This window comes from Wasmannia auropunctata, unplaced genomic scaffold (assembly GCF_000956235.1).
Source record: "Wasmannia auropunctata unplaced genomic scaffold, wasmannia.A_1.0 LD336004.1, whole genome shotgun sequence".
NCBI classification, from domain to species: domain Eukaryota; kingdom Metazoa; phylum Arthropoda; class Insecta; order Hymenoptera; family Formicidae; genus Wasmannia; species Wasmannia auropunctata.
Genome location: NW_012026886.1, coordinates 19,674 through 27,764, shown reverse-complemented (window position 1 = coordinate 27,764; position 8,091 = coordinate 19,674). Strand labels below are relative to the sequence as shown.

General features: G+C 35.4%; 1 pseudogene; it reads right to left on the bottom strand.

Moving 5' to 3' along the window:
* Positions 1 to 5,875: 5,875 nt before the first annotated feature.
* On the bottom strand, positions 5,876 to 7,882 carry LOC105453113 (annotated as a pseudogene).
* Between the last annotated feature and the right edge of the window lie 209 nt (positions 7,883 to 8,091).

The window sequence follows — 8,091 nt, the reverse complement described above, 5'->3', positions numbered from 1 at the left end:
GACGTGTGCTCTTCCGATGTACACCACCTTACAACCTCGTCAACATAGAGATCATGTTCTTCAGTCATAAAGCGCCGACTAGATCGATTGATATGTCCTCCTCGAAACCCTACAACTTTTGTCTGAAACATTTTTTCTCCCAAATCTTGCGATTTCCAAATATTTGACTGTCAAATATAAAATGTGACACCCTGTATATATACAAGATGTCGGGACATAAGATGATAACATTGGTTTCTCCATACACTCTTTGTCCCATTACTATGATCTATTCCAACTTCCTTTCCCTTTTCTTTTCTCTTTCCAGCAAACTGCCTTCTTTACTGCCCTTTCTATTTCTCTACTCAAATCTTCCGCTTCCTCACCCTCCATGCTTTCTCTACCTATTCTTTCTTCGTATTCTTTTCTTCCCTTTTCCGACCAATCCAGTATTTTTATCAATTTCCTTCTTTGCTTCTCTATTACCGACCAATCCAGTATCCTTATCAATTTCTTTCCTTGCTTCTCTATTACCCTGGCTTCTCTTTTAGTTGCTACTGTTATTGGTTGATGGTCCGACTACACTCTCTTCCTCACTTTAATCATCTCTACTTCTTCTTATGCTTCTCTGTTCCCTATTATATAATCTATTACTGATTTCCTTGCATCTCCTATATATGTTAGTTCTGCCTCCTTATCTCCTTTCTTCACTCCATTCATCTTATTCCTCTTCTATCTCTTCTAACAAATGTCTTCCCTGTTTATTTATTTTCTTGTCCTTCGACTTTCTTCTTTTTTCCTCCTCCTCCCATCCCACTATTTCTCCTTCCTCTTCCGTTCTCGCATTAAAATTCCTTCCTAGTAGGCACTCTCTATTCTTCTCAATCTCTCCCCACTCTTCCTTCATTCTTCCTAATTTTTCTTTCACGTCCCCGTTGTTATATATCTTTACCCATTTTTTCCCTCTATTTTTACTGATCTTTTCACTATTCTATCAATCTCTCCCTCTTCTCCTTCCTCTCTCCTTTCTTCTATCTCTTCCTTAACTGCGGTTATTATGTCTCCCATTACTCTCCCTTTCTTATTCTTTCTTTTTGCAGGTTACATCTCCATCTAAAACCTTTTGATAGTCTCTTCTGAATTTGCTTCCATTTCTTTCCTTCCACCCATGTCTCCGTTAATCCTATTATATCTCATTTCTCTAGCTTCCTCCAAAATTCCTCATCCTTCCCTGCCAGTCCTATCACATTCCAAAACGTCATCTTCTATCCTTCTTTCTTTCTTCGCTCTTTTCTTCCTACAGCCTCTTCCTCCTCGCCTCTCTCCCTTTCCCCCCTCCTCTACCGTCTCTCTTCTCCCCCTCCTTCTTTGCCCCTATTGTCCTTCCCCCTCTCTCTTCTCCATCCCAGCTTTCTTCCTTACGGATATTAGTTTCTCTTTTTCTTCGTCCCATTTCCACCATTTCCTCTCTATATTTATGTATTTTTACCTACTTACCTTACATACTTTACCTCCACTTTCCTTTTTTTTTTCCTCCGCTATGTACCTTAGCTCGAATTGCATTTTCCTTTTTCTCCAGGTCATGTTATCTTCGATCCTCTTTCTCCCTTTCAACTTTATTTTCTTCTTCATCACCTTCCTTTTTTCCTTCATACTTCTCAGTTTAACTACTGCCATTCCTTTCTCTTTCTTTATGTTTTTTCCAATTTCCCATACTTCTTCCACGTTTATCTCTAGCCCCATCACTTCCCTCAACAAATCCTCTACATCTTTCCTTACATTCTCCTTCTTTTTCTTTAACCCCCTTACGATGTTCTTTCTTCTTTCTGCTCTTTTCTTTAATTCCATCTTCTTTTCAATGCTCAGTCTCTCTTCCTTTTCCCCACTTTGTCCTTTTTCTCTCTGACTTGACCCATCCATTTTCTTTTCCAACATTTCCATCTTTATTCCCCACCTTTCCTGCTCTTTCATTTTTGATTCTACCTTTCTCAGTTTTTCTTCCATCTCTTCTCTCCGCCTTTCATCTCCTTTCCCTTTCTTTCAATTCGTCTCTTACTCTTCCCACCTCCTGTTTTATATTGTCTCCTCCGTTCTTGGTCCTTGTCTTCTTAACTTCTTCATCTCTTTTCTTATCTCCTTCAACATTTCTGTAATCGTATCCTCCTCCCTACTCGGAGTTGCCATCTCCATCTTTCTATTTTTTTCCGCTAACTCTATGCTATCCCTCTTTCTCTCTCTTTCTCTTCCATATCTCTTCAATTGTTCCTATATTTCCTCTTCTCATTCTCTCTTCCCTTATTCTCTTTTCTGCTTCCGTTTTACTCTTCTCTCCCGCTTTCCCCATTTTCTTTTCCGTCTCTATTTTATTCTTCTCTTCCTCTTCTCCTATATTCTTTCCTACTTCTGTACTATTCTTCTCACTATTTTTCTTCCTTCCTCCTCCTTTTCTCTTTCCATTTATTTCCAAATTCTCTTTGTTGCGCTTCTTCCGTCTTTTGCTTCACGTTATCCCTCTATTCTATTCCTTCTCTATGCCGTAGCGCCGCAGCGCCACTAATGTTGCCGTGCTCTACTTCCTCTCCGCCGCTCCTTTCCCACTCTCCGTCACACCTCTCTACTCTTATTCCGTGCTCCTTCCACCACCTTCTTCGTTTTCAACTCTAATCTTTTCTTTCCACCTGCAGATTATTCACGATGTTCTCACCTCCTTCACTCTTCTCTATTTTCTCTCCTCATTCTTTCCCCCTCTTTCACTCTTCTCCACTCACGTCTATTAAGCTGACACTTTAGCATAATCGAATAAAACATATACAAAAATTTAGTGTTCTTTTGATGCTAATTTGATGCTCAATTCCCGATTTTGATGCTCCAGCCGATTCGTAGAAAACAATGGCTGTGCTAACTTAAGATTAAAGTTAGCACAGCCATTAAAAAAAATAATAAAAAATAAAAAAATAATATTAATTTTTTTAGTGCTAATTTGATGCTCAATTTCTGATATTGTTGCTCCACCTCTAACTACCCTACCATCAGCACATCTCAAAATGGCAAATTAATCGAATATCTCGATAGATTACGTTTCCCCGATTTTGTTGCTCGCGATTTGCAACAAATCCGATTTTGTTGCTCCACCCTCAACCCTTGAAAACCACTCCTACATCAGTACAACTTCTCAAAACTGTAAATTAATTGAATAATTCGACTAGTACCTACACTAAGAAAAAATTTTGTTAAGTTTTAAAAATATTTAGATACATATAAAATTAAACATTACTATGTTAATACAAAATAAATGTTAAAAAATTTTGATGATTAACAAGAATAAATTATACTTTACTTTGTGTAGCTAAATAATTGTTGAATCAAGCATATTAGACCGAACTATACAAATTTATTTCATACAACCAATTTTTTTCTCAGTGCATATATTTATTTTCAATTGTTTTATCTTGACTACAATAAAAAGTCATTTTGCTCATATATGAGAGCAAATTGATGAGATTGACACGTTCTCAAAAAATTTGAATTTAGAAAAGATCTAATTTGTTTATAAACTTTTTGCATATATTAAGCAAGACTTAAGCTAATCACGAAAAAATAGATTTTGCATCATACAATATTATGAATGCTATTAGCATAAACATTGTGTCTTATAATACATAAGACTTTTAGACGATCGGAGTCAAAAAATTGCAATTTTTTAAATTCATTTTTTGCTACATGCAATGTTGATGATTTGTATAAGTGTGGAGATCCCGAATCTCCAAGTACCATAAGTTCATTAGCTTTTTTCGCACGATATATTTCAATATATTTGTGGCGATTGTGGCGCGAGGAGCAGCGCGGCAGCTTTATAAGCTAAAGATCCGGGTTTCAAATCCACCCAGAATAATATAACTCTGAAATTGATTTTAATCAATTCGGAAGCCGCCTCTCGGAAGGCAATGGCAAACCACTGAGAGTATCGCCAAAGAGAACCTCTTCTTAAAAAATGGCCGTTCGAAATCGGCGTTAAAATGTAGGTCCCGTATATCTGCGTAAAAGTGTAAATAGCGCACATCGCAGAAATACGAGACGAGGTCACTACGCTCTGACAAGAGTAGTAGGACTATTGATTGATGCAAGATATATGATAGAATAATTATGGCAAGATATGCATGCCGCTTTGTTGCGTTTTGGAACATCACAAGAGCACTATAAATATTATACAGTTGAATTTTTGTTTAAGAAACAGTGGCCACGTTTACACCGCACGCTTAGTCCGCGACCTATATCTTATATTTCACCTAAACACGATACGTCAGGACGGTGTAAATCGTTGTGAAGCGACCTAACCTGGCTTGGGTCGAGTCTCTTTTTCACGATCCCTGACCCATTTTGGGTCGCATGACATAGCGTGTGTAGACTAAAACGGCTGCGGTGTATAACTTGTCAATAGATGACGCCAGATGACGCTCACATGCGAATGTGTGAGGACTAAATTAGGTCCGATTTGGTCCAAAAGTGTCATAGGTCTACATGGTGTAAATGTTCATGGTGTCAACGCAATTGAAGGCCTACTTAGATTAAGGAATAGGTGAGGATATAGGTCGGGTCGCACGGTGTAACGTGGCCAGTATGATTTAATTGAACAAATACCGCCATTTTTCAAAATAAGCCTTACTTTGCCTTACTAAATAAATAAGTTTAGAATACACTAAAAATAATAGATATTCGAAAAGATTAGACAGACCCCTACGCAAGGTAGAAAGTATATTAAATTAAATATTTATTAAATCATCGTCTTACTAAACAAGTAGGAGCATTAAAGCACGTGTTTTCTGTTTCTACAATAGATATTAGCTATATGATAGACGGAGGGTGAGGCTCCGCCCCTCCCTCTTGCAACCCCCCTCCCTGCCTACGCCCATACTACCTACCCAGCAAAGCTCCCCCAACCCCCATTGGGATTATTTCATTTGTTACTTTTTTTGTTAATAACTTTTTAACGAATAATCCCCTAATTCCCCTAAACATGACACACGATTAAATGAGTATATAACTTGTTATGTTAATAACTTTTTAATAAACAATATGCAACGGGAAATGTCAGTGACTTTGAACTGCTTAAGGGTCAAGGTCAAGGTCAGTCGGAAGTCATTTGGGGCTGACCGTGTAAAGGTAAACATTTACCACGAAAATTTATTAAAATAAACACTTATTTGAAGGTGTACGTGGTCCATCAAAATGGAAATTTATTCGTCCTTCTCAAGAAGCTACAGAAGTCATCGAATTTTTATTAGGTAATTTGTATCTGTGTGTGTGTATTTGCGTATATGAAAGAGAGAGACAGTGAGAGAGAATGTAATCACATGTGTATGCGCGCATGTAGTCAGCTGATCGTCGCGAGGGTTCCACGTACCGCCTATGTCGGACAATAAGTTGTGCTGCCCGTGTCTACCTTTCCTACGCGTAATTCGCTAACTATTTCTCGTTGTAATTTGAAAACTAAGCTTCAGGCAAAATTTTGATAAAGGAAAAATCATCTTAAAATTAAATCAAAAATATGACAAACGCTTATTTCGAATCACCTTGTATATTGCAATAATGTAACTAGAATATTTCAATATTATTTTTAAACGTGTAATATATCAGTAATATTTCTGAAATATTTTATTACAATGCGTTGTATTTCTGCAATATTTATGTATGTAATATGGAGTATGTGGGACAACCATTTAATTTTGTATTTTGTATATTAATCTTATGTTTCTTTTGTTGTAATTTTAATACACTATATAGAATATTCTAAAATTCATGTTCATTGTACACAGAATGCATAGTATTCTATGTCCATGTAATGTATCTTGAAATGTATACGAATTTTAGGGCATTTTTCATACAAAAAAACGTATTTTTATGCATTTATCTTGTCGTCTATAAGAGAAATTTTTAATAAATCAATGTTCATATATGATTTAAGCTATTATATACTGTAGAGTAATTATAGCCATCAAACCTAACATTTGTCATAATATTCGCTATTTTAACATTCTTGTGATAGCATTTTTGAGATGCCAACAAAAATGTCTATGCCAATTTATGTTTATGACTCAAAAATATATACCAAGAATGTAATTTACCTAAATATTTTATTTTTATATTTGTTGCTTTCAAAATCACTTACCCATGATATGAACAACTGTTTCATAAATATTCATTGATCCGCTGATATTTGCACCTTTTTCAGCAACAACCATACTGCTTACGACAGGTTGATCTTGTAGCAAGAATATGTCTAATGTATCCAAACAAGAAGATATTCGTTGTTGCAATGTACCTCCAATAACAAGTTCTTTATTATCTTCTTGCATATCTGCGACGAGTCCAACATCACCAATAGCACCCCACTGTATTGCTAAACCGTGTAATCCTTCTTTCATTCTTTTTTCACAGATTCTCTCCATTACGGAATTAGCCATTCCATAATTTGTCTGACCTGAATTTCCTCTTCCACATGAAACGGAAGAAAAAACGACAAAATGTCGAAGTTGTGGACAGATCGTTCTTGACAATTTGTCCATTTTCTTCGTCATCCATGCTTTTGATTGGAACGAATCTTCAAATGTTTGCGGTGATTGATTTTGGAATATACAATCTTTTAACACTACTGCAAGATTAAATATGGCGTCCACTGGTGCTTTTTCTTCAGCAAATTTTAATATAGATTCACAGTTTTCATGTTTTAAAGTATCATTGACTGTAACAATATGTACATCCACACCGTGAGATTGCCATAATTTTATTCTTGATTGCTGATAACCGGTTCTAATCCCGGTCCGTGATGTCAATACTAGATTCTTTGCACCTCGAAAAGTTAACCAATCTGCTAGTTCTAAACCAAAACCGCCTAGTCCACCCAAAATAACATAACATTTATGTTCCAAGCAATAATATCGCGGATGAGCGAGTAAAGGACTATCCATAGGTTCATTATCTTCACGGATTTTTATTATTATCTACGAACAATCAATTAAAATTTGTCTAATTACTATGTATAAAGCAAAAAATTATAAAAATAAAGATTTTATTTTGCATTTTATTTATATTGTTTAGCATTTCATCAGTAATTTTATTATTTTCTTACAACATTAATTCAACAAAAGGCATGTTTCTAATATAATTTCATAAAATTTTTAAATCTTAATTAGTATATATTAAGAAATAATTATACCTTGCCAATATGTTTCCCAGTGGCCATATATCTAAAGGCAGCTTCTATTTCATTTCTTTCAAAGACTTTTCTACACAGCGGTTTAATAGCACCATTTTCTAAACCTCCGGCCATTCTCTTCCACAAATTTATCTTTTGTTCTGGACTAAACGAATCTATTTTATCTAATAAGATACCGTGAAAACTGATACTTTTAGAAAAGGTAGATATATCCAAAGAATTATTGGAAACCATATCGAATTTTCCAATTTCCAAAAAACGACCACCTTTTGCTAGGCACCGAACAGATGCTTGTAATTTTTCTTCGGCTAAGGAATTTAATACGATATCCACGCCACGACCTTTTGTACTTTGAATAATCATTTGTTCAAAACTTGTATCTCGAGAGTTACCGATATGATCTTCGGGAATAGATGGAAAAGTTTCTTTTATAAACTGTCGTTTTTCGACAGTTCCAACTGTCGTAAATACTTCGCAACCTTCGTAAAGCGCAAGATGAATCGCAGCTTGACCAATGCCTCCAGTACCAGAATGAATCAATACTTTTTCCCCTTTTTTCATCTTACCCTTCACATATAAAGCATAATAGCATGTACAGTACACACAGGGAACTGTTGCTGCATCTTCCATTGTCCATTTATCAGGTATAATCCAACTGAGATGTTTGTCGGCTATACAAACATTTGACATTCCTCTAAACATAATTTTTAAAAACATAATTTGTATATGTTAGGCAAAGGTTACAATATGTTGTAATCATGTTTATTACATGTATATAGTATATCCGTGGAAAAGACATTAAAAATTTAAAAAAAGACCGCAAGTATATTTTTTAATGTTTTTACCTTGAAAAAATTGTTTTATGAAAAACAAAAAAAAAGCCAAAATAATGACATGAA